Genomic DNA, 25,986 nt, shown 5'->3' on the forward strand with positions numbered 1-25,986 from the left:
AAAAAAAAAAAAAAAAGTCCTTTACTCTAAGTATTTTCTTGACAGGGGATTTTTGTCTGTTATGGATAATGGTTAGGAGAAAAGTTAAATAAAGGATATTATATTCAGAGTTCTTGTTTTTTTTTTTTTTAAAGGAGGATGTTTTTTTTTTTTTTAAAGGAGGATGTGCTGTGGGACAATGGTCTTCCATCCTGTTACTTGTATTATTTTCAATAAAATGGTGATTGGCCAGTAGCCAGGCAGGAAGTATAGGCGGGGCAACCAGGCAGGAAGTAGAGGTGGGGCAACGAGAATGCTGGGAAGAGGGAAGCACAGTCTGCAGTTGTGACCAAGCTGCAGAGGAAGCAAGATGTGACTGCCTCACCAAAAAAGGTACCAAGCTACATGGCTAACTCAGACAGAATTATGGGCTAATGTAAGTTATAAGAATTAGTTATAAGAAGCCTGAGCTACTGGGCCAATCAGTTTATGATTAATGTAGACCTCTGTATGATTCTTTGGGACTTAAGGACCCAGCGGGACAGAAAACCTCAGTCAACCCTTGTCTTCTACCTCGATGGGAATTCTGGGTAGACAAGTGAAGCAGAAGCTCTTCAGGCTGCTCTGTGGCAGCTTTTCTCTCCCTTGGTGCTTGGGAAGAGGCTGCTGAGCAGGCAGGTGGGAGCATCATCTGATGGTGCTCTCTAGTGTAACAGTGTTCCTAGGTCTCCAGAATCAGGACCATTATTAGCTCCATGAGTGTATAGCTCTGGATGGTCCTAGGGAATTCAGAGTTTTTTCAGCCTTCGGTAGCAGCAAGTATTAACAGCTCTTGGCTCAGGTTCCTCTCCTCAGGCTTAGAACTACAGCACACATGACTGGTAACCACCCATCCACTCAACCAGTCCTTCCTGATCACAGTTTGGGGCTCAGCAGCAGTCTCCAGGGTCAGTGCAGATGCTGGGTGTTGTTTTAGTTGCTGGCAAAACACTGTAAATATCCAGATTCTGATCATTGTATTTTTATTATGAAAACCAGGAAACTTTTTTTTTTAATGGAGGCCTAGGTTAAATTGTGGATAAATAATAGCTTTTGGTCAGGTTTAAATATGGCTTGTCATTCATGGAAAATTAAGACATTCTGTGTTTAGACATATAGAGTAATTCTGATATTTTTAACAACAAGAACATTCTTATGGACTTATTTTCTTTACTAACAGCAAATACAAGCAAGGCATGGAAACGGCTCGTTAGATTAGAACTTCTGCTCTTTGACCTTCGATCTTTAAGGTTCTTCCAGCTTTACAAAGTCTTTGATTCATTGATTCTAAAGTAACATGCTAGAAACTTCTACAAAGCTCTCTGATCATGGGGCACACGTGTTTTCAGGGTGGAGCTCCCAAATATGTGCTCAGAACGTGTGACCTAGCTGCAGGCTTGCCCGATGAGGGGCCGTGTCCAAACCTGCCTTAATGCTGGCTCAGCCTTTGTGACCATCATGGGCGGCATTTGTGTCTCTCAGGCACAAACAGGAGGAGGTAACTGGTACTTAATGAGCCCCGAAAGTCTTGCCGGGTCCAGTACAGTTGTGATAGCTCGCTTCAGGAAACCGAAATGAAGCGATTCCAAAGGAATCTAGAAAGTTTGGTTCCAGCTGTTTCTCACAGCTGGATGCTATCTGTCATTTCCCTAAGAGGGACTTCAGGTTACTGTGACGGTCCATTCAAAGATCCAAGTTAAAGTCCATGTGACAATTTAATAATTAAATTTAATTAGACTTTGTTTTGTGGTGGTGGGCACCAAACTGGGCCTGTGACCTAGTGAATATTAAAATACCTTCCGACAGAATCAGTTTATAGATGTAAGGAGTAAGAAGGAGCTTAATCTCATTTTATATGGAAAGGCCCAAATCTCTTCAGGCTACGCTAGGATAGTACCATAAACTGGCTGTTTACCAACAAAAATGTACTTCTCAAAGCTGTCGAGGCTAGGGAGTCCAAGGTGACAGCCTTGGCCAGTTTGCTGTCACTCCCTGGTGTAGACAATTCTATCAGTTCACGTGGAGGGATGGCCAGGGGATTTCTGGGGCCTCTTTTGTACAGTCCTTAGTCTATCACACCCCGAAGGCTCTGCTGTGGGGGTGTCTGCAGGAGCTGACTCGATGCTATAGCTTTCCTAAGCTACTCTGCATCTCTCATCGCCCTTCTTCTATTCTTACCACAGTGTGACTGGGTTGGCACACTATTATAGAGACGTGGTCAGGACAATTCCTTCTGCCCTTATTTGGTGCCTTTGTTTATATAGGGAGAAGTTTTGCTTGTTTATTTCTGCTAGGCACTGTTGGAATTTGATATTTGGCTTCCAAATTTATAAAACTTTTTACTAAATATGGAGCGATATTCTGGTACTTTTTTGTCTTTCCAGTCAAGAACTCTCTCTCTCTCTCTTTTTTGTAGAATTTAAGAATGGCAAAAAGAACTAAGTCATCCCTGTGGTATTTTCCAGAATCACAAACAGCAATCACCCAGCTAATAGAAATACCAGATACAGTAGCTTGTTTCTCTTTTACGTTATGTAAAAAGGACATTTATAACCATCGTAGATGTCCTGAGAACACATATAGACAATTTCTACAATTTCTTTTTTTTTTTAATTTTTGAAGCAAAATGGAACTTTATCCTTATACATCATCGCTGTGACTCTCAACAATAAAGTTAACTGAACTTCACCTTCATACCACAGTGAGAAGAGGTTGTGAACTTCATGCTGCAGTGTAGACCAAGATTCTGAGAGGTGGTTAAGTTCAAGTCTGAGCCGAGTTCTATGCCTAAAGGGTCCAGCAGGCTTGTTCTCTCTGGACTGGGTGCTGTCTCGGTATCAGTTAGGTTGACTTAGGACATGGTCGGGGCAGAGTCTCCGAAGGGTAGAACGCTTCAGCTAGAAACTGGTGTGGGACACTGGTAGGAATTTCTACTTTCTGCTATCAGAAAATAAAAAAAAACAAGGAGTGGGAAGGAAACTCTGTGGCTAAAGGTACTTGCTGCCCAGTCTAAGGAAACCTAATGATCTGAGTTCCGTTCCCAGAACCCACGTGGTGGGAGAGAAGCCACTGCCGCAGGCTGTTCTCTGACCTCCACACTGTGGAGCCATGCGTGGCAAGCCTGCACACCTCACACCCCAACACGAATGAATTCATAAATAAGTAGATGTAAAAAGTTGTTATTTCCTAACCAGACCCACGCTTTACAATGTAATCCTTAAAACAAAACATGGGGGGAAAATTCCTTGGGATCCGCAATCTAGTTCTAAGTATTAAGAATTAAAATGGAGGGCCTGAAAAGTGGCTCAGCGGTCAGGGCATTTGCCACCAAGCCTGACACCCTGACTTCAGTCCTCAGCAAGGATAGAGCTAAGTCCTGGAAGTCGTCCTCGGACTCCACATACACACAGTGGCGCATGCTCACCCCTTCCCCCCGTACACACTACACAAGCACACTAAGTAAATAAGTGTAATACATTTTCAAATTCAGCTGGGTAGTGATGGTGCACACCTTTAATCCCAGCACTCTGGAAGCAGAGGCAGGTGATCTCAGGTTTGAGACCAGCCTGGTCTATAGCAAGAATTCTAGGACAACCAGGGCTATTCAGAGGAACCCTGTTTCCAAATAAATATATAAATAAATAAGAATAAAAAATTAAATTCAAGTGGAATTTGCTTAAACAAAAAGGAAATCTTTCAGTACTGAGATGCAGTGATTAAACAGCTTACCCCCTCTCTCCCTCCTCCTTCCTGCCTTCCTGCTCTCTGTAAAGGAAGAAGGGTTTCCTTTTAAGAGCACTGGGAAATGCAGCTATGCATTTCTGCTCTGGAAACCACATTTGGTTCTGGCGCCACACTTTTAAAAGACCATTGACAAACTGGAACTTGTTCAGTAAATCCCCCAGATGGCAAAGGAAACTGAAACCGCGTCATACGAAAAAAAGTTGGAGGAAGTCAGGAGACTCAGCCTGGAGGAGAGAACCAGAAAGCATCACAGCCATGGTGCTCAGGCCTGGGAGAGACTCCAGCCAGGGGATGCATTGTGTTCTGTCCCTTAGGACCTTCCAGAACAAGGGCCTTGGCAGGGAGATGGAGCAAGGTTATCTAAAAGAACCTGAGACAAATCAAGGTCATGCCAAAATGAAGTACATCATGGAGGACATGAGTTGGCCCCTGCGGTGTACTTCCATGGGCCTCCCAAGCTCTTCTGTGGCCAATAACCTTTCTTCCTCGTTAGCCTTCCTAGGATCTCTCACATTTCCTTATGTTGATGCAAAAGAAATCATGATTTTAGACCATATATCACTGTAAATAAAATCAAACATACCTTTACTAAATGGAGCCATTATAATCAGCTCCTCCATTTTTGGAATCAGGGTCTCAAATGTGCATCCCTAGTTGGCCAGGAACTCACAATGTAGACCAGGCTGGCCTCAAACTCAGAGGTCACCTGACTCACCCGTGATCAACCTGTTTTTACCAGTGAAAAATTTTGTTTTTTTCCTGTGGCATAAAACTCATGCTTGAGAATTCAACAAGGTCTTGGCAAGAATGTTCTCTATCCTGCTGGTTATGGAAGCATTTTCTCTGCAAAAAATTCCCAAGATGCTTGAAGAAGCAGTACTCAGTTGGCAAGAGGTCAGGTGAATATGGCGGGTCAAGCAAAACTCTGTAGTCCAGGGCCGAGAGGATGCTCAGCCAGCAAAAGCACTCACCGCACAATCCTGAGGACCTGAGTTCCATCCCCAGGACCCATAGTGGGAGAAGACAGCAGACTTCGAAAGTTGACCTCTGACCTCTACATGCACACTCTTGCATATAACCCAAAGCTGCAATGTCTAATCCATTATAAAGAAGAGGGGAAAACAGAAAGTAGATTGTAATCAAAATACATGTCTTGTAGTACGCAAATCCTCCAGCAGGACCCCACAAGAATTATGGTCGGGTAGGTAAAGTCCACAATCAGAAGCTCCAGGTCCGACTGACAGCTCACAGACGTCACAGCTTTGATGCTGACGATGGGGCGGTATTAAATACTGACAGTCCTTAGTAAGGTTCCAACCAGAGCAAAGTATAATCCTTGTTTCTGAGAAGGCTCTGGGCGGGACAGGTCAGCTCTGTTTTCCGTTCTGTGTAAAACAGAATCAGGTTTTAGGATCAGACAGTTTTAGTGGATTATCACCCACACGGATGTCCAGGGGACTTTTAAAGTCAAGAGGAACGTAGAAGTGCTTTATCATCTTAGTCTGAAGCATTGCATCATGTATCCCTGGCAACACCCATCAGCCCCTGTAAACCAGAGATGTCACTGTATGGTCCATGTCACCCGAGAACCAGCCTGAGATCTAGTTAGGACCCGGTTCTTCCTCCCTTTAACATCCTTACTGCTTGGTACCGGTGCTCACTGCTGACAGGAATGGAGAAGGCAGTCAAGGATGCCTTCTTTTAGGGTACCTAAAGTTAGTTTTCCCAAACTGAGCTAAGACCGCATCTTCCTCCTCCCTGCCCCAGTCCCCAGCCTCTTTATCTCTGTAGTTTCTATTCCTGAACTAGATAATTTAGAACCTTCTCAGCGAGTGTAGATTTGCAGACATCACCACTTTCAACAGGTCACCAGACCACTTGATTCACGGCTTAGACACCCTCCCCATCCTGGCCTCGTCCTCGTCCCTGCTCTCACCTCCGTTTTTACCTTTACCTGGGCTGGCTTAATGTCTATATCTCTCGTTTCCAGGCTCTTTGTTTCTTATACTCACCAAACTGACCATCCAGGGATGTAAACACGCGCAGCTTTGCCTGAATGAGCTGCTGCTTCTTCACCCCAAAGGGGCTTCCCTTCGTCGTGAAGACCCCATCTCTGAGGCTGCCTGGGCCCGAATTATTCAGTGCGTCTGTTCGTGTCCTTGTCCCAGCATTTTTGTTTGTTGGTCTCTGTGTGTGCCTGTGATCTCAGTTAGACTTTGAATTTCCTAACCAGAGGTTAATCACCCCAGCTGTGGAGTCAGTGCCTGGCGTTTAAATCCCACATGATTTAATAGTCCTGTGGTCTTAAGTCTTTCATCTCTTCTGAAGTCCCAGTCTTCTTATCTGTAAAATGGGAATAATATTAACCACCTCATAAAGATATTGAAGATTAAACACAAAACTTCAAAGGTTTAAGGCAGTGGCTTGAAATGTTATCCAGTGACATTAGCTGTATGTGTGCCCAACACCCCACGGTAAGCAGAATAGACAAAGTACTTACTGGCTGCTGAGAAGGACTGATGGCTGATACTGTCCGGTTTTGAGATCTTATGTCTCTCTCTCTCTCTCTCTCTCTCTCTCTCTCTCTCTCTCTCTGTCTCTCTCTCTCTCTCCTCTCTCTCTCACACACACACCCACAGAGAGAGAGAGAGAGAGAGAGAGAGAGAGAGAGAGAGGAATGCATGTGTTTATGTACAAAATGGATGTTATATTTAGAAGCTCTAATTTTGTCATAAATAAATGTTTATCTGGAAAAATATGCTTAAAGCGGGAGGGGATCCATTTTCTTCTCTGACTTTTTGTATACATTAAGAAGTGCTCATTCTAGCTGGGCAGTGGGGGCTCACACCATTAATCCCAGCACTCGGGAGGCAGAGGCAGGCAGATCTCTGAGTTCGAGGCCAGCCTGGTCTACAGAATGAGTTCCAGGACAGACAGAGCGACATAGAGAAACCCTGAAACCCTGCCTGAAAAACATACAAGCCAACCCCTTCCAAAAAAAAAAAAAAAAAAAGTATTGGGGAATGGGGGTGGGCTTTATTCCGCCTCAGGTTGGTATGCCATACCTTGCTGAGTCCCCAAGGACGGCCATACCTGCTTTGAGGGATGAATGGATGGGGAGCGGGAGGGGGAAACCAGGGTTGGTATATAAAATGAAAAGTAAAAAATTTAATAAAAAATATGAAAAAGTACTTATTTTTAAAAAATTTTATTTAATTTTATGTATGAGTGTTCTGCAGGCTAGAAGAGGGTGTCAGATCCTATTACAGATGGTTGTGAGCCACTATGTGGCCCCGGGAATTAACTCAGGATCTCTGGAAGAGCAGCCAGTGATCTTAACCACTGAGCCACCTCTCCAGCTCCGAAGTATTCATTCTAAAAGAATAATTCAAAACAAAACAAAAAAACCTTTAAAGTTGCCCAGTATGGGAAGAAATTCTGTTCCTTGAAGTAGCTGTATTTGGGGTTTTGAATGACACCTGACTAAGTGAAGAGTGGGGAAAGTCACCTCCCTCTAGATGTCAGGGACGAGGGACACTACCCAGCCTATGTGCTGAGCCGACTTCAGAAATAGTCTATACATCCCTATCCAGCCTGTCCCAATTACTTCCTTGCCTTTAAAGTCTTTCTTTTTGGTTTCTGAAGTGCTGTTTGCAATAGAAAACGAACCCTCCATTTTAAAAAGACTTCCATAGTTACTGCTCAGCTAAACACTGAAATCCTGACATTTAATCTCCGTGAACTGGACTGCTCTGATTTCACTGTTTTCAGCTAGTAAATGTCACTTGCAACATCGTTGCTTTCACTCACACTTAAGCGCTTACAGCTGCGGTGGACGCAGTGTGTCAGAGAATTCTTTGTGCACCGCTGGAGGGGGGTGGGGTGGGCGTGTGCAGCTAAGCCCCGCCTTTAAACCAGGCAGAAAAACTGCTTGCGAGGCAAAGACAGCCCTGTTTTTAGATGGTGTTTGTGAATTCCCAACACTGAGTTCTACCAGATACTCTTAAAGCCATTGCTTTAGCTCGGGAAGTACTGCTGCGCTCCGAGATGATTGACAGCCGAACAGCCCCTTTTGTGCCAAGCCAGCGGCAGCTGCTAGTGGAAGGGGTACCCTTCAGTGTACCCTCAGATTTCCCCTTGTCTGCGGAAGGAATCTTGCCTGTTGGCTCCCCAAATTGTTGGCACCCAGCCCACCCCTAACTCTCCATCTTTTCCGTGTGTTTGTTTAGTTTTAATTTTGTTTTGCTTTGCTCTGCCTTTTGAGACAGGAGTCCCCTATGTAGCCCAGGCTAGCCTAGCTCATTCAGCCTCTTGAGTACTGGGATTAAAACCATAACATCAGACACTTTTTTGGGTTGAGGAGAAGGGTCACTTGTCACCAGTTTGTCTTGAAACAGACAATCAGTTTATGGCTGTTTTCCTTACAAACAATTAACTTCTATTCTTGTATCTGGCTCCTCTTTAAATTTCCTCTTTGTGTGTCCGTGTCTGTGTCCGTGTGCATGTGTGTGTATGCACGTGTGTGCGCTAGTATGTGTGTGTGCGTGTGTATGGACATGTGTGAGAGAGCGTGTGAGTATGTGCATGTGTATGTGTGTGCGTGTGTGCGTACATGTGTGTGCGTGCACGCATGTTTTCTCTCTAGCCTTTCATCTCTTGGGATTTTCATGTTCGTGCTTCCTTCTGTTGCCTCCTCCCCACAGCCCAGCCCTGACCCTTCTGGGCCTCTGCCTCCTCTCCTAGTGCTCACCCCTTTTCTCTCCCATCTTCGCGCTCTGCCGCATCCAGCTCTCCTCTCCATCTGCCGTGCGCTGCTGCTCAGTCCCCTGACCACTTATCGACAGTTCTGGTCCCTCATTTCCTAGAGAGGTCAGTCAGTATTGGCCATGATGTGGCAGACAGCAGACAGCCATGCACACTCGTCCTTTGCCACTGTCGTGGCTCTGGGTCCTCAGCAGAGGTCTTAGGCATGCGGTTGTTAGGCAGTTAATGCTTATGCCAGCCAGTGTTTCCCGTTTCCATTTGAAGCTCAGAAATAAAACTCGTCGGAGAACCACTGAAGTGGGATTTTAGAAAACACGGACTTTTCCATCTCACGTGGATCGAGTCCCTCCCTACTCTGTTACTTATTAGCCACATGACCTTGGGCAGATTCATTCATTTATTTAACAAATACTTAGTGAATGTGCATATTTGTGCCTTGTGTTTAGCTCTTCGGGAGGCTGTTAGCCCTCTGACTTCCCCTCCTGTATCCACAAGTTCCAGAAAGAAGATACGTGTTGCTCAGTGGTAGGGCGCTTGCCTGACATAACAAGACCCTGGGTTTGATCGCCAGCACTGAAAAGAAGAAAGAAAGGAGGGAAGGAAGGAGGGAGAGAAGGAAGGAAGGAAGGAAGGAAGGAAGGAAGGAAGGAAGGAAGGAAGGAAGGAAGGAAAAGAAAAAGAAAACCTACAGGAATAAGATGCAGAAATCAAAGTATTAGCTTTATCAGCTGACACAGAAAGCCTGCGTGGAGGCCCCAGCTTTCATGTGTAGCTGCTCCAGGCTCACTGCTTCCAAATTAGACTGCAGACCGGTGACTATTCGAGGGGAGAGGATGGAAGGACGGTTGTGTACTAGGACAGACAGACAAGCTCAGTTTTTAAAAATACCAACACCCTTGTGGGCTGCCTAAGCTAAGCATCCTCCATCTGTTCCGAGCCCTCCCCCACCCCCAGCCCCATCCCAGCGTGAGGAACAGAATGGGAAGCCCTAAGAAATGGCCCTATTAAATCTTCCCGAGAGCTGCGAATTCTTTCTGCTCTGCTGAAGCAGGAGCTGAGCTTTATACTTGACCAGTGGTTACCATAGTGAGCAGTGTGAGTGTTGCTTGTCTGTTCCTTCACCTGGAAAATGCAGGAACACGGTCCTCCAGCCGTCAGAGTGAGCACTGTTTACAAGAGCGTGTGTGTGTGTGTGTGTGTGTGTGTGTGTGTGTGTGTGAGAGAGAGAGAGAGAGAGACAGAGAGAGACAGAGAGAGAGAGAGAGAGACAGAGAGAGACAGAGAGAGAGAGAGAGAGAGACAGAGAGAGACAGAGAGACTGATGTGTCCTTCGATCAGAACCCATCTGGGCTAGAACCTCCTCTCCCTAGGTATAGTGTTTATCTTTATTCTCGTTCTGAATCCCTAATCTGGTCATTTTCTCCTTCTCCTATTTTTGTTTAAACTGGGAGTCCTGATACTAAAGCTTGTAATCTCCAGTAAGTCAGCTTGAATTCATCCATCCTGGCCAAATCATTGCTAATCTCATCTGTGTGTTTGAAAACTCGGTAATTTGGACAAAGAAGGCACTGGGAACAACTGAGTACACTTTAGAATTATGCAAAGTCAGCAGGTCACCATCTATGTAGTGCACAGCCACAGGCAGACTTCATAGAGGAGATTATATCTTTATTCATCGCGTTCAATGTTCTTACATTACCTGGAACAATACTGTGCGGTGTCTCTACTAAAAGAAAATTATCCAGGTGAGCCTTGAAACTGCAGTCGTTCAGAGCAGTAGGATACAGGTGAGCCTTGAAACTGCAGTCGTGCAGAGCAGTAGGATACAGGTGAGCCTTGAAACTGCAGTCTTACAGAGCAGTAGGATACAGGTGAGCCTTGAAACTGCAATCATGCAGAGGAGCGCTCATAAATGAGTTTTAGGAAAGGATTTTCATCCAGGGAGTTTAGACAGCCAGAAGGCACTAAACATAAAAGATGACCTGAGCAGATTCGCATTTGAGGTAAACGTGCATCAGAGAAATGAGAGATGGATCAGGACAGCTAGCTGATCGGAGACCTGTTTGAGTCAGGGGAGAAGGGAGCCGGGCCACATCAGGTAAATGAGATTAGGGGCCCACATCAGGTAAGTGAAATTAGGAGACTTGCAGAGTGGACTAAGGAGATTTCGGTCTAAAGGGGAGAAACAAACTTAAGTAGGACAACTATTAAGATACAATTTCAAGCCTGGAAGTGGAGGCTCATGCCTTTGAGCCCAGCACGCAGGAGGCAGAGGCAGGCGGATCTGTGAGTTCAAGGCCAGCCTGGTCTGCAGAATGAGACCTGCAGAATGTGAGCCAGGGCTACACAGAGAAACAAAACAAAAAAGGATTTCAAATGATCTGTCTGCCCAGGACCCTATTCCTGCAGGGTTGGAGCCACTTTAGAGGATGTAGCCCCGGAGGAACCATGCAGCTGAAGAGAGAGGGGCCACCAGAAGATGTCCCCACAGGGTGCAGGATGAAGCTGCTCTTGTACCCCACACATGGTGGAGAGTCAGAAGAGGGGGACATAATGAGAACAAGCCATGTATTGGGAGCGCTTGGGGGTGGGGGCACATACTTTCAAGAATAGCAGCATTTAACAAACTCCTGTCTCCTGCTAATAATATCTGAATATTCAAATAAAGTGCATGAAGTCTCATTTAACTTTCTAAAACGTTTAATAAAACCATATACCTCATGGGATGCTCAGCCAGACTTTGTTTATGTTGTAAACTTCCATCTATTTTATTTGTTTTGTTTTAACAACCTCCTTTTGCTTTAAAAGTTGCCTGGGACGGAGGGGATTCAGTCTCTGGAATGGGTTGTCCCGTGGTTTATTTTTATAGGATGTTATTAGGTGTTCAAGATTTTGAAAGAGCAGTCTAAAGGCAGGGATCGAGGAGAGGCTAGCGGGTGCTGCTTCTTGCAGGGTGGAAAAAGGAGTCCATTTTATGGCTTTAGGACGGCCAGTACCGTTCCCCTTCCGCTCCCTCCTGTCTGCGCGTGTAAGCCATCAGTGCTGTCTGTCCCTCTTAAGCTCTTTCCTGCCTAGTGCTTAAAGGGTTTCTGCATCTGCCTGTCCATCGTGTGCCGTGCAGGCTGTCAGGGGTCCTCTCATCCCCGCCTCCTGTTGCCAGCGCTAACTTGGAGGTGTATGCTGCTGCGTTGGCTGTTTGTGGGGGTCTCGGAGATATAAACTCGGGCCCTCATGCTTGGAAGGCAAGCTTTTCACCAACAGAGCCATCTCCCCAGCCCCCATTTCATAAAGGGTGTCAGGAACGGGACAGAGACTGTTTAACACGTTTATGAAGTTGCTCACTGTACAAAGCCTTTGCTTTTGCTGAGATCTTGTGATGCTGAGCTGGCGAGCACCCGCAGATGAGTGTGCAGTCTCTCTGCAGGTCCCTTTGAAACTGTGCTGACCTGTTTTGTGCAAATGTGCTAGGATTGAATACATGCATACATACATAACATACCAACCTCATTTCTAGGTTGAGTTCCCTGAACGCTAACTCACCATCCCAAGCCCTAGTACCAGGAGAACTGCCAGATATCACTGTGATGCTGAACACATTTTAATTCCCGTAGTCTTCACAACCCTTCTGTGAGTTAATTACCTGCCATTCTTACCCCCTTTTGTAAATTAGAAAGCTGGGGCACAGACAGAGTTTAACTTAGCCCAAGTTTGATGGCGAGGTAGCGGAGTAAGACACAAACCCAGGTAGCCCAAGGCTGCAGCGTCCAGATGGTGATCATTCAGCCACCATGAAGGCGTAGAGAGAAGACAACCGAAAGTGTTGGTAGTTAGCGTTACAACATGGATTTTGATTTAAAGTCTGTGTCTGTCACACACGTGAGTGCCTTGCTTCTGCCGCCTTTCATGTCTTCCCACTGCCATGGCTTCCTGTACCCAGAGGGAGCCTGTTTCTGTTTCAGAACCTCACGCCATGGTGGGCCAGCAGGGACGGCTGGATGGGGTTAGACAGTCGTGGAGCAAGAGTCGTGAGCCACCGTGAGCCAACGGATCGGAGACTGCATGGCACTCACTCTCCCCAAAAGGCTCCATCACACTCCGGAAGTGTGATTTAATCCTGGATAAGATCATCCCATTTGACCCTTTAATGAACTGTCTAACTCTCGTCCTCTGTCTTACCCTGAGGAATCCGACCAATAAACAACCCGGTGTAAATTGTTGGCTCTCTTAGCTGAACCGCACAAAAATAGGGGTTTCTTTATTTAATAATTATTATTATCTCTACCTCTCTTTTCCCCTGCAAACTGCTTAAAGAGAACCTGAGAACTCACTGCCCAGTGGAAGCCGCCTGGACTGTGGCCTGGCAGTGCCCTTGGCTGGCCTGGAGGGAGGAGGGAAGACGGATTTAATCAAAAGCGGCCCTGTAGAGCTGCAAAGAAAGCAGCAAGGCCCTGTAGAGCTGCAAAGAACAGCAGCCGTGCGTAGGCCACGGGGCTTCTTTTCACGGGCCAGGCTTCTGGGAGTCACAGCGATGAGAACCTTCAGGCTTTTCCTCACTTAGTCTGCACCGTGACCCAATGGGAGAGGCTCTGCTCGACTCCGTATTTGGCACGTGAGAAAACAAGCAGAGGTGAAATAAGTGCCCCACGTCACACAGCTGAGAAGTGACCACGCCAGGCATTTAGGAGTGGGCTCCAAAGTGTTCCCAAGCCCTAGCGTATCAGAGCTTCCGATGCTCACTGGGCAGGAGTGTGTTTCACAAAAACAGGGAACTCCATATTTGAACTAGGCCCTCTCAAAATATAGAATTCTCACAGTGGCTGGGAATTCCTTCTTAAAGAAACTTTGGCTTTTGGTCAGGCAAGTTCTTTCCCAAATTTCGTGTTGGATTAATGTAAACCTGCTGCCCATGCCTTTAAAAGTCTGCTCTGACAGGAACCTCATTCTGTTCTGCTGGTAGACTGAGCACCCCGCCTCAGCGAGGCCCTGTCTACCTAGCCATCGCATCCCCAAAGTCCAAGACTGCTTGGGCAGCGAACCATCCCCCACATGCTCTTAGAAGGGATGGGCTAGGACCCCAGAAACTACGGTGAGCTTGGGTAAACCCAGGGCTATGTCATCCTATTAACGTCATCCTTATATCCTGTCTGTCCATGTTCTCTGAATGTCATTGCCTTTTAAAGAGTATTTTGGGTCACTATGGAGCAAACTTTGAGGCCTTGGGATAACTATCTCCTCCAGGGATTCTTGCTTCCTAAGAGGCAGCTGAATCTAACTGACAGAGGGAGGGTTTCCGACTGTTGAATCTCTATAGCTGTTCAGCTAGGCTGTTTGGCCCCATGGTGGTGTTGATTGAGCAGTAGGAGAGACAGAAGGAGTTTAACCAAACGTGTGGTGGTTTGAATGACTGATGTCTGTCTTAGGTTTCTATTGCTTTGAAGAGACACCATGACCACAGCAGTTCTTATAAAGGAAACCATCTCATTGGGGCTGGCTTTCAGAGGCTTGGTGCATTATCATTACGGTGTGTGTATGGTGGCATGGAGGCGGACATGGTCCTAGAGAAGGAGCTGAGAGTTCTACGTCAGGATCCACAGGCAGCACATGAAACTGGCTTGCTTCTAAGCCCTCAAATCCCAACTCTTAGGGACACACTTCCTTCAACAATGCTACACCCACTCCAACACGCTGCCCTTCCCAATAGCGCCACTACCTATGGACCAAACATTCAAGCACATGAGTCTCTGGGGCTGTTTCTATTCAGACCACCACACTGTCCCTTATAGTGTGAAGGCTTGGTTCTCAGTTGGTGGCATTGTTCGGGGAGGCTTAGGAGTGGTGGCTTTTCGAGAGGTAGCATGTCCTTGGGTGCAGGTTTTGGCCTTACATTTTGAGTTAGCTCTCCTGCTTCTCATTTGTGATTCAAGATGCAAACTCTCAGCTGTTCCTACTGTATCTTCCACCTGCTGCCAAGGTTACCTGCCATGGTGGACTCTCTCCCTCTGGGTAAATTACCTTGGCCATGGTGTCTTACCACAGTACTAGAAGCGTGACGAACTCCCCACCTCACCTTCTCTTGCTGCCTTCCCTGTAGCGCACACAGAGCCGCTTTTCAAGTGAGTTCAGGCTCCAGGGCCTTGCCCGACAACCCGCGAGCCTGCAGTGTCTCTTTTGGGGGAGTAGAAATTCCAAGAGCGGACTCGTACCCAATCCCCGGAGAGTGGCTGAAAGTGCAGACTCCAGAATTCCAATTCAGAAAGACTCTACATTGTAAATAAGAATCCCTGGATGGGTGTAGTTTGGAGAACTCGGAACCACGAGTGTAGAATTGCTCTTTTACTCGGTGGTTTTAGGGAAGCCTTCTCTGAGTGGTGCCGAAATCAGCCGATGAGTTCCTCCTATCCTGCCCGTGCTCCTGCTTCATGTCTGCAGCAGGGAGAAGTCACAGTACAGCCAGGCCGCAGCATCATTCAGACAAACCTGTTGGGTATTAGTGCACCATTGCCGGATGCTGGAAAACGAAAGGGCAACTTTGAGAGGAAAATGACTTTTCAGAACCGGAACACACAGAGCCCAGCACATACATGGTCTTAGAGGATTGTAGCAGTTCATTCAAGGTGCAAAGCCTAAACTTGACCCCAGAGAACCTTGTTGTTTAACACAAGGGCACAGTGTTGATGCAGCTCAGTTGGTCAGATTCCAACTGAGTTTCTTGGTCTCCAACTCTAACTCCAATATTTTCTCTCTCTCTCCTCTCCACCCACCCAAACACACATATGTATACAATACACACACACATACACACACACACATGAAAGAGACTCTTGGTGGTAGGGTCATTGGTGTTTTTCTGTTTCCCGTTGTCTTAGAATTAAGGCATCAGATAGTCCTCTATAAAAGCACTTATGCCTTCTTTAAAATACAGAATTAGTTTATATGCAGTATTTACAGAAAACTGCAGGCTGATTTTCATCCAGCGAGATAGAAACGCAGTGCACAGAAATTCAAGCCGAAGTTGCGGAAGTGCCACTGGAAGCTATCACTTACCTGCTTACGAGAAGCCTCGGCAGGAGCCAGGAGTTGTATAATAACTTTGAATTCAAGCCAGTTCTTCTCATTTTGAAAGGTTATGCCCTTTTCTGTTTTAAAAGTGTTAACCCTTCACTGTTTCCTTCTCAGAAAGGCTTTACTACTTGCCGTGGTTGAACTTGACTGTCAGCTTGCTTGGATTGGGGACTACCTGGGAGACGGTGCACAGCTAAACACCTCTGTATCTGTCTGTGAGCGTGTCTCCAGAGACCACTAAGAATGAGGACTCTGGGGCTGGAGAGATGGTTCTGCCATTAAAGGCTAGGCTTACCACCAAAAATACAGGAATGAGGACTCTGAGCCAGGTGGTGGTGGCGGCGGCGCGTGCCTTTAATCCCAGCACTCAGGAGGCAGAAGCAGGTGGATCTCTGTGAGTTCAAGGTCTACAGAGCTAGTTCCAGGACAGCCAGGGCTACACAGATAAACTCTATCTCAAAAGAAAAAAAAGAATGAGGCCTCAGGCCTCTGATCGAATGAGTGAATTAATATAATACTCAATAGCTAATAATATGGTGGCTCTATTGGAATTAGTGGAAAGCGGGAGGGGCCATCATTAAAGGAAGTAGGTCATGGAGGAATGTGATGTCCTAACATCATCTGCTGTTCTCTTTCCTCTGCTGGTAGGAAGTCTTCCCTGCCGTGATGGCGTGGGCCCTTTGCAACCATGCGTAATAAATCCTCCCTCCTTCCAGTTGCTTCTGTCAACTGTGCCTGGTCTGCGCTACTCCAAGAGCCTGCTCCAGGTCACCTCTGCTTTCTCTGCTCAAAATCCAGTGCGTTCATGAGAGTCCCCAGGTTTCCACCTTTAATTAAACTTCCACTGGCACCCTGCCCCAGCACTCCCTTTCCTCCGTCTAGCTAACGCGGGATTGGATTGACAGGCCTAAGGTATGCCAGTGTGAGGAGAGACAAGGCCGGCCTTGGCTTCTGTGTCCGAGTGTGAGTCTCAGCTCACTTACTGATGAGCTATGTGATTGTGCACATATTAATGAATTTCTCCATCCCTTCGGCTTTGATCTAAAATATGAGAGTAGCCTCACAGGGTTTTGAGACAAGGTTTCTCTGTGTAACAGCCTTGACTGGCCTGGAACTCACTTTGTAGGCCAGGCTGGGCTGGAACTGACAGAGATCCACCTGCCATTGCCTCCCGAGGGCTGGCATTAAAGGCGTGCTCCACTATTTGGCCGACATTGTAGGAATTAAATGAGATTCAATAGCCCCCATCATCCACAGTTTCACTTTTTGCAGTTTCAATTACCCGTGGTAACATGCAATCTGAAAATATTAAATGGAAAACTCTAAAAGTACATAATTTATAGGTTCAAAAATCTGTCTTGAGTAGCTTGAGAAATGCCGGCCTTTTCTCCTGTGCCCCTCCCAGCACGTGACTCTTTTCCTTGTCCACCATTCCCATTCTGTGTAAACAACCTCCCTATCAGTCACTGAGAAGCTTGTTATCACAGTGACAGTTATGGGATCACTGTGCTTGTGGTTAATGGCCCTTATTTTATTCAGGAACGGCCCCAGAGCTCAAGAGTAGTCATGAGGAAGTTCGGATATGGCAAAGCAAGGCTATAAGGTGCTCTCTGTAAGCAAAATGGTAAAAGTTCTTGATTTAAAGAAAGAAAAAAATCATATAAATCATATACTGTGGTTGCTAAAATCTGCAGCATATTTTTATAGTTAGTCTATTTTATTATTAGTTATTGGTAATTCTACATTATACCTTGTTTACAGATTAAGCTTTTTCATGGATATATACAAGGAAAACATTATATAGGGTTTGTTATTTATTTGTGCATGAAGCAACTGCTAAGGATATATCGTATCTCACAAGTAAAGAAGAACTACTACATTATGCAAGATGCATAATTACATTAAATGCATAATTATATTAGGCTCTGCCTAGCAAAGAGTGGGTGCTCAATATGGCCCCCTGGAGCTCTGACTGGCTGTGCATCAGAAAGTCCTACCTAGTTCAAGGTGTGAGAGAACAGAAGGCAGACACTGGACCCCTAGGCTTTAAAGAACTCGTTGAAAACATTTCAGTGGATTGAAAATACAATGAAAAGTAAAAAGGCCAAGAATGCAGGAAGTTGGCCCTTTGGTCCATTTGTGCAGAGAACAGGAAAGCTACAAGATTCTGTTTCCGCAACTGATAGCAGAAGGTAGTCAGGAGGCCCAGGAGCCATGCTCGCCGCTGGGGATGGTGTGGCTGTGTTTGTCTGTCCGTTTGAGTATCTTATTCACGTACGTGGCTTGGCGGTCGAGGGAAATGAGAAGCTGATGGTGTGGCCCTGACAGCCTCTCGGCTCCCTTCCTTCCTTTGTAAGGGATGGAGAAGTAGCCTTCAGCAGTGGGAGATGTCTCAACGCTGCAGCCTCAGGACTGGTGGCTGGGATCGTCTCTCCAGTCCTGTCTGTGTATCTTTTGATTTCTTGTCTGCTTCCCAGAGTGTAACTTTTGTGGAAACAGGACTTCCATTCACTAATACATGCATCCACAACAGACCTGCCGCATTGCCTTTGCTTAATAAAATAAAATGTCTTTTGAATGGATGAATTTTTAAATGGGAAAACTGAGACGTGGACTAGGTAAGAGCACTGTCCCAGGTCACAGTGCCATTCGGCAGCCAAACCAGGTTAGCATGATTGCCAGACTCGAGCCCTAAGCACCATATTATTTATTGTCTTCTTAAAACAATTAGCTATATGATGTTTTTCCTCATTTACATAATCTAATATTGTAACTTGATATTCAGTGTATAATGATCGTGCGTTATAATTTTCATGTGCTGGAAGACGATACGTCATCCTCTCCTGTAGTCATTTTGAAATACAGGATTGCCATCACCTGCCATTTTCCTTTTGCGCTGTTTTGCATTAGAAATACCTCCCCCCACCTTGTTACCCACTCTGCGCCTGCTTTCTTCCTGGTCTTTAGTGACCTCGAGTCTGCTCTACTGCCATGCGATCAACATGACTAAGAACATGCAGCATTTGCCTTTCTCCACCTGGTTTATTTTATTTAACGTGACATCTGCCAGTTTCATCCATGTTGCCACAAATGAGAGGACTTCCTCCTTTATTATGGCTGTCATTCACCCCTTGATGGACGGTGTGGACACTCGGTGAGCAAGGAGTTCCGGCTGAGCAGGAGTAATCAGTGATGGTTTGTCAGTTTAGGAACCTAACAACCGGACAAGATCTCACAGGCCTGAAGTTCCCTATTCTTTCCAGTAACTCCGTCAAGTGTGAACAGTGCTCTTCAGTTGCCAACAAATGAAAGAAGGGAACTAACTGAGGAGCCAGTACTCTCTTCTTTTTTAAACATAATTCTTGATTGATTCCTTGGGATTTTCACATCATGCCCCCCAATCGCGCTCACCCCCAGCCCCTCTATATCTGTCCCTCACCCCTGCACCATGTCCCTCCCAAAAAACTAATTCAAAACAAACACCTCACTCCTCCGACTTTCAGCACTCTTCATTCATCCTAGCTGCGTCGAGAGCTTCAGTGTGCCATGCAGTATACTCTCCTGTCTAATCAGCCCCAACCAAAATATGTTCATTGCGGCCAGGCGATGGTGGCGCACGCCTTTAATCCCAGCACTCGGGAGGCAGAGGCAGGCGGATCTCTGTGAGTTCGAGACCAGCCTGGTCTACAAGAGCTAGTGCCAGGACAGGCTCCAAAACCACAGAGAAACCCTGTCTCGAAAAACCAAAAAAACAAAACAAAACAAAAAAAAAAAAACAAAAAAACCAAAATATGTTCATTGCACTGAGTTATTGTTCTGGTTCAAGGCCTCTGGCACTGGACTGTCATCACCGGACCCTCACCAAAACTCCTCTTGGACATCCTGCTATTTCCTGAGTCGTGGAGATCCGTGGTTATCATTCTGCAGCACCAGTCTCTCACATGCTCCAGAAGGTCACAGATGGGGCAGATGTTAGGTGGGATGGATGCTAGGGTGGACCACCCAAGGCCCAGGATGTGGGTCTGTACAGGAGCTGAGCTCGTCGGTCTGGGCCACTGTGGCCATCCCTCTCAGGTGCGGGGCAGAGACAGCTCTCTTATGCCCACACCATTGGGGCCAGCCATGTTGGTGTCCAAGGGCCACACGGCGGCTAGGACCATACCAATCTGAGTGGCATATATTGCCACCTGGGGCAGTAGTGACATTTAAACCTGGCTCCTGCCGAAGACCATGTCTGGGTCCTACCATGGCCGAGTTCTGTGCCAAAGTCCAAATCCTGTATTGCCACCAAAGGTCACACAAACCCACAGCCTGAGACATTGGTGGTATCCAGGGGCCATGCTGCTGCCAGAACCATCCCACTCTGAGTGGCCAGGATGTCATCCAGGCCTAAGCTGCAGCTGAGGGACCATGTCTGGGTCTGTTGTTCAGTTGCAGCTGGGGTCTGTGTTGACACCTATGGCCCGTTTCATCTCGGGGCCATAGAAACCATGTGGGATGAAATCAGAGGTCTATCCTGAGCCGTCCATGCCCTTTGCTGGCCCAGGGCAAGCTGGCCCTTCCTCTTAAAGGCCACTGCAACAAGAGAGCTGGCCCCAACCCTCACAGGAGAGCTGACCCCTGCTCTCAGGAGAGATGGCCCCACCTCTTACCACAGGTGAGGGAGAACAGACCCTGATGGCCTGGACAGAGGGCAGCTGGCTCTACCCCCTCACTCGAGGCAGGTGACCCCAATGGCCAGGAATGACCAGCTCGGCTACCATCCAGGCCCACAGCTGGCCCATCCTAAGAGCCGCCCCATCTAGGACCTGCAGGAGCCAGTGAAGGCCCTGGTCCTGTGGAACAGTACCCCCAGGATCTCCATGACCCAGGGCTGCCTCGGGATATCCCAGAGGAGTTCGGTGAGTACCAGAGCCCAGAGGACTTGAACCAGCGACTCGTGGCAATGCACACTTGCTAGTAAAGCTGATTAGACAGAAAGGGTATTCTGTGTGACACATTGCTCCCAGTGCCACCAGGTGTTGGAGAGGTGGAAAGAAGGAAAAATGAAGAGGTGGGTTTTTAGGGGTTTTTTTGTTTTGCTTTGGATTTTTTTGTTTGTTTGTTTTGTTCTTGTTTTGTCTGTTTGCTTGCTTTGTTTTGCTTTAGTTTGAGTTTTTAATTTCCTCGGGGGTGGCGCTGCAGGGATGAGGGGAAGGATATAGGGGGATGTGAGGTGAGCGGAACTAGGTGCATGATGTGAAATTCCCAAAGAATAAATAAGGAAATTAGGTTAAAATATATGTATTTTTAAAAAAAGAATGGCAGCTTTGCATGACTCCAGTTTTGGATCAACCTAACTGCATGTCTCTGGCCCATAACCCACACAGCACCACGAGTGTCTCAACTCCAGGTTCAGGGCTGAGAGGGGATTACTGCCAAGCCAGGAGTTAAGTTCAGACTGATGAAGTTAAACATGTCTTTTCATGCATGTAGGGATTATATTTCATGCATGTAGGGATTATATTTCAGCCAGTGGGACTTGCCCTGTTTGACCCAAATGTACAGAACAACAAACCTGTTATGACAGTCCTTGGTCCTCGACTGGAACGTCTCCCCTCATGACTCCATATGTACAGTGGCCTGACCTCTTCTGTTTTCTACATCTCTGGCATGCATTACCTTTAAGTGCATCTCTCGGGCTTCCTGCTTTCACAGTGTGTTTATTGATTTCGTAATTCATCCAGCAGATACACATTGAACACCTGCTGGTTGGCACTGCCAATAGTCAGGCTAGTTAGAAAGTTAGACAAAATAAAGGATTATGCCAATTGGTATGCTTTTTTTCTTGCCAGTCACGGAAATTTTGATTGACACTGGCATAAGCACAGATAGAACATATCCCCACACACACCTGGCAAGCCTACTTTTGGGAAGATCTGGTTTCCTTCAGCAGGCACAGCTGGATTCATGGACCTTAAACTTGGTCTTCAAAGGGAACCTGGCCTGTCTTCATCTCTCAGCTCCGTTTGCCTTTGCAGTTGGTGGCTTTATTCTCGAGTTCCCCACATGATAAGAAGTTAGATGTCAGGAGTCCCAAGTTCACACACATCTGGCTTCCAGAGCAGTCGAGAAAGCGCTGCTCCACCCTGGCATGTACTATAACCTCAGTACGGAACAGGAGGATAACCCATAAATTTGAGGCTACTCTGAGCTATATAATAATTTCCAGGCTAGCCATCTAAAACTATGTAACACTCTGTGTCAGAGAAGAGAAGAAAAGAAAAGAAAAAGAAAAGAAAAAAGGTACTTGCACTCAGTGGACCCTTTAGATGGCCCACCCTCTTGTGGTTTCTGCCTGTCTTGTGTGTCCTTCCCTGAACCAGTATCATTTGGCAGAAGAATCCAGGGCTCTGGTCAGACAGGATTTATGTGTCCCTTCCTTATAGCTGGATATAAAGTCATTCAAACACTTAAGTCAAGAGCAAAGGATATACTGGTTCTCCTGAGGAAAAGGTAATAGATGTTGGCTGTTGACCAACATAAAATGAACTCAGTGGTAATTTTGTAGACTTTTTGCTTTGTTTTGGCTTTTTTTAAAAGAAAATCTTTTGCCTGTTTGTTTTGAGTGTGTGTGTGTGTTGGAGGGCTTGTTTCTTGCTTTTCCAATTTTTGTTTGTTTGTTATAAAGAGAGAAAGAATACAGTTGGGTAGGTAGGGAGATAGAGAGTATCTTGTTTTGGGGTAAGGGATAAACCTGATCAAAATATACTGTGTAAAAGACAAAGAAAAATCTATAGATGACCGCCATTATGCTAGCCCGCCACATAAGTTATGGTTAGGTATGGGATGAGCGACCAAGTAGAAATGGACAATCATCACCAGAAAGGAGCCTTTGACTCCACATGGGCTGAACATAGAGTGGTCTCTCTTTCCTTACCCCTTGTTCCTGCCTCCTCTCTTCCTTGTAAGCAACTTTGTTCTGTTGCAGACGTAGATTTCCTCTGAAGTAAGTTAGGCCAGTGCAGAGCTTGCAGGCTTTGGTGAGGAAGAGACGGCCATGGCAGTGAATCGGTGCCCATTGAGAATTGGGGTTTTCAGTTGTTACATTTAATACCAGGCTTCTCGGTAGCCTCCTTTCCCCCAGTTCTTGCAGTAAGTCTCTCTGGTATGCTTCTTGGAATAATAAAAATCATAATCCGCATGTAAATAAAAAAAATCTAGGCTGCTGCAAGTCAGAATTAAAATATGTGGTTAATTAAAAGTGGTTTTCCTTGAGATTAGTTTGCCTTTATTTATTTATTTTTCTCCAGTTCCCTTTTACCTCCTTTACCCAGGGCTAGAGGTGAAAGCCAGGACCTTGCACACTCTGCATCGATAACCTTATCCCAGCCTATATTATGTTTCCCTCTGGCTTGTTGGTCTATGATTTTGTGGTTTTGCTGTGCCTGGGCCTTTTATATAAGGTGCCTCCGAGTACGGAGCTACAGACTGGTGAGAAACAAACAAAATACCTTTGATTTTCACCTTCCCCAGCCTCCCCTTTCCATCCATGGTACATTGTTTAGGCATCTCTCACCAGCACCCAATCATTTATGTATGTGTCACTTGTATCCAGAGTCAGCTGGATGTTGAAGTGAACACACATGGACATGTATTTAGAGAAATACATTCAAATGTATTGTGTCACTCAAGTTCCAACAAGCTTTAGTTTTGTAACTTTAGTTTTGTCCCATGCTGCTTTGAAGATTAATATAAACCCAAGGACCAGGAAGTATTTTAATAGTTGTCACCTGGCAAGATGTGGCGGTGTTTCAAGTCCTTCCTGGTTGTCTTGACGACAGAGACCAGGGATGCTGCTGACCTCCCCATGATGTGCAGGGCGGGCCCCGCACCTGGGAGGGGGCATTCTAAAGCCTTGAGAGGATTCCGAGTGAGTCTGCAGGTACCAACCAAAGTAGAGGCAGACTGGCATCCTGGGACTGACAAGTAGCTTAGCCTGGTTTCCTCGTTTTTAAGCTAGGAGGATAACAGAAGGAAAATGTAGCCTGAAGCCACATCGCCTCTCCACCTCCTAAACCTGTGATCAAATAGATTGCCTTCTTATCTACGAGAAAAGATAATTTAGCCTCTCTCAAATGATTACTGTGAGTAACAATTAAAGCATTTTATGTGCAAAGTGTTTGGTGTGGTCTGCGGCCATAGGGAGCTAATAGTGGTAGTGAGGGCTACTGCTGTTGCCCAGACTTGGGTCCCTCAGCCCGTGGACCTCATCCACCCCACCTTGGTACTGCTTTGAGAGTCTGTGAATCTTAGGGGGATGAAAGGCTAGACTCTGGCCTCGCTTAGTCGCTGCTAACCCAAGAGGCATCCTAAATGAAAATTCTCTGTAAAACATGGAAACCATTTAAATCATCAGAAAGATATATATATATATAATTTCCTCCTGAGAACGGGCAGAGAGAGCTCTGTGAATGGTGGCTGGGTGGTCCTGCTGGCAGGAAAGATGGAGCAAGATGACCCTTGCAACCTGAGGCAGGTTGTCCATCCGGGTGAGAGGCCCTGTTTGGCAAGGACGTTCAGGCCTGTGTCTGAAGCCCCATCCCCTGGAAGACTGATGTTTTATGGATTTGGTTTTGGAAGGCTCACGTGACTCTCCACATGAGCTAATAGGCATGTGGAGACAGCTACAAGCCTCCTGTTTCGTAGCTGCGAAGCCAAATGATTTATTGGGTTTTACTAATTTAGTCAATATGGGCATACGAGGAACTCTACAAACCTTTTTCCTCTCAAGCAGTCATAAATTATCTTACTAATAAGTCTACGAAATAAGATTCCTCTCATTTCTTCAAAGACCAATAAAAATTCTTTGTAGTTGTTCTGTAATTAGAATTGTTATTTCTTTTGTTAGATTAAATTTGTTTAAAATGGCTGGCTTTCTGTAGGTATCAGCAGAATTCCAGAGATACTGGAGCCATCTGTGTTACAAGCACAGATTCAGGTTTTTTGAGGAGGAAATGAGAGCTCCATTCATGTGGCTGTCCCCTTCTGAGTGTCCCATCTGTGGGGCTGGAACCCCAAGAGATACTACATCATAGTCACGGAGAACATTTTCTTCTACATTAAAAACACCTTGAAGAGTGGGAGGAGAGAGAATATGGGCAGAGAGCTCAAGACCCTGATGGGTTCATCCACTGAAACAGTCTACCTGAGCTAACGGGAGCTCACCAACTCCAGCTGGACAGGGAAGAAACCAGCATAGCACCAAGCTAGACCCTCTGAATGTGGGTGGCTGGGGCAGACTGCGGGGTCACTGGCAGTGGCACCAGGGTTTATCCCTACTGCATGTACTGGCTTTTTGGGACCCATTCTCTTTGGATGGATACCTTGCTCAGCCTAGATAGAATACGAGGGCCTTAGACCTTTCCCAAAGCAATGTGCCTTACCCTGAGGAGTGGACAGGGGTGGGAGGTGGGGAGGGAGTGGGAACTGGAATTGATATGTAAGATGAAAAAAGATAGCTTGTTTTCTTTTAAAAATAAAATAAAATAAATATAAAAGAAAACATGTAAGTAGAAGAAAAAACCTGAATGGATCATAGTTAGTTGGGTTTTGTTTGTTTTTGTTTTCTCTGTATTGTGGGGCACTGACCATTTGTGAGGCTCCAATAAGACTAAATCCTCCATCCCATGAGTACCTGCCGCGCACTGTGCGCCCCCCCCCATACGCTACAATACAGTTCTCAAGCTTCGGGCAAGGGGCTGGAGGTTGAAATACACAAACACACACAGAGACAGACAGACACACGGACGTCTAATCACTGGTAAGAAGCCCTTTATTCAATAGCACCATGGAGGCGTATATACCCAACAGTCAAGTGGGCCAACAGGTGAAAACCTTATCCTCTGCTCCTCAAGGCAAGGCACAACTTTTAGTAACTCTAATCAGAAGGCTCTAGCAGGGAAGAGCAGCTGAAGGCCAGGACTCCAAATGGTCCCAACAAGTACTAAGTAATAACCAAGCACTGTGTCCAAGGTCTGAAGTTAAATGATCTATAGGGCGCTGGGGAGATGGCTTGGTAGGTAAAGTACCTGCTATACAGCATGAGCATCTGAGCTCGGACCCCAGCACCTACCCAAAAGCCACAGGATTAATTAATTAATTAATAGCCCTGCATTGGTGGGTGGAGGGGGACAGATGTAAGACTCCAGGCCTAGCCAGTCACTTAACCGAAATGGCAAGCGCCAGATTCAGTGAGAGACCCAGTCTCAAAAACTAAAGTGGAAAGCAATGAAAGGAGACTCCCCAATGTCTGCCTCTGGCCTCTACCTGCACATGAATGAGTCCGTGTACAACACACACACACACAGAGAGAGAGAGAGAGAGAGAGAGAGAGAGAGAGAGAGAGAGAGAGAGAGA

At 46.2% G+C, this 25,986-nt stretch overlaps 1 protein-coding gene across 1 annotated transcript in view; it reads left to right on the forward strand.

The window, feature by feature from the left end:
- Alg14 (ALG14, UDP-N-acetylglucosaminyltransferase subunit) overlaps positions 1-25,986 on the forward strand; it is a 70,101-nt gene that overhangs the window by 43,257 nt on the left and 858 nt on the right. The window lies entirely within an intron of this gene.

Source organism: Microtus ochrogaster, chromosome 21 (genome assembly GCF_000317375.1).
Source record: "Microtus ochrogaster isolate Prairie Vole_2 chromosome 21, MicOch1.0, whole genome shotgun sequence".
Classification (NCBI taxonomy): Eukaryota; Metazoa; Chordata; class Mammalia; order Rodentia; family Cricetidae; genus Microtus; species Microtus ochrogaster.